This window comes from Lepisosteus oculatus, chromosome 2 (assembly GCF_040954835.1).
Source record: "Lepisosteus oculatus isolate fLepOcu1 chromosome 2, fLepOcu1.hap2, whole genome shotgun sequence".
NCBI lineage: Eukaryota > Metazoa > Chordata > Actinopteri > Semionotiformes > Lepisosteidae > Lepisosteus > Lepisosteus oculatus.
Window position 1 is genome coordinate 70,364,623 of NC_090697.1, and position 1,693 is coordinate 70,366,315.

Sequence of the window (1,693 nt, forward strand, 5' to 3'; positions counted from 1 at the left end):
TTTTCTGTTCACAGTCTGCTTATTGCTGAAGCAGATAAACCGATTTGCTTTTCACAAACAGGCTGCTTTCGGATGCCATTAGCAATTCTTATATTTTGCTGTTATTGAGTCTTTTTAAATGTGGGTTTAAATTCTTTTCAGCAATTTTAGAAATCAAAACTTTCTGGAGGTGATTGACCATTAATGTGGTTTGTTATTTTGCTCAAGGGCACAACAGCAGTGTCTCACCTGGGATTCGACTGCACGACCTTTCAGTTACAAATCCAGAGCCCTAACCACTGCTCCACACGGCTGTTTTTTTGTGGTTTGATCTTAGTATTTTGTTAATCAGAAGAACAGTACTACTTCTCAAACAACAAACTTATCTGTTCACTTCTTAAAATGTAAATAAAAGTATGATTTTATTCTTACTCCATCACTATGGTGCGATTGATAACTGAAGTTTCTGTTAGGAGACTGAATAATTGAAAACTCACCTAGGGGAAGACAAACAGCAAAATGTGAACCACATCAATATTTGGCATCTTCTGTTACTTTTTCATATGAAGTGAATGCAGTAACATTCTCCAGGCTCCATCTGAGATAGCATTGAGATTAGATTGAATTTCGCTGTACAGGTTGGAAGTGAGGCCAAAATATTAATAGTATAAATAGTGAAAAAAAAACATAAATGGAGCTAAAATAATGTTGAACTAAGGTCAAATCCAAATAGAGATGCTTTCATCAGAGAAAGTGTAGCAGAAACAGACAGACACCATTTAACATGAAACTCTGAGAAATAACGACTTTTTATATGGCCTCTAAACTCAGCTTTCACTTTGTGCAGTCTAACTTCCCAAGACACCCCAGAGCTCCCTGTGGACTACTTCCATTCAGCTGCGCATTCTTCTGAGGCCCCCAGTGCCCACAGGTGCCCAATACACACCCAAGCATCCATGAAATGGGTCATTAATGAACTGCAACACTGACACAGAACAATCATCCACCATTTTCTAACCACTTCTGCCACTTCAGGGTTGTGGGCGAGCTGGAGACAGTCCCAGCAAGCAACAGCTGCAAGGCAGGGAGGTACAGAACATTACTGTTAAAATGTCCTTTAAGTGCCTCTTAGTCACTGCAAAAGTGTCTCATGTCCTTCTTGATATCAGGAATGTTGATTTAATGTTATTTAAAGTACTCATCTTTAAGCCCAATTGGTAAAGATATTAAATTACTACTATATAAACGTGCTGTAGCACAAGAAAATGAGAGAAAATGCATTCAGTAAACAACAGTCCTTGAAATGAAATGTAGGGAACACTGATAGAAATCTGTTTTTTAGCATTCCAGAGTGAGCTGTATATCTCAGAACCCATACACTGGTTATAGCAGGTAAACTCATGTGTATGAAAAGATGTGGTGAACAAAGAATCATAGTAAATTTCAGAACAATACACAATATATTTTAATTAAACATTAGAAAATGCTTAAAATTCCCCAAGACCATGCCATATCTGGGAAAGCCCACATGAGCCTCTTCCACTACAGTAATGCAGCATGTTTATCTCCTAAGCCTGATAACATGCCAACACAAACATACCACTTTATCAATGATTATTTAGAAGCTCTGACAGGATTGGATGTGTCTGCATCACACCAGATAAAGAACACTAGACAGGAATAAAACTCCTTCTATCAAGGCTGGGAGTGCACA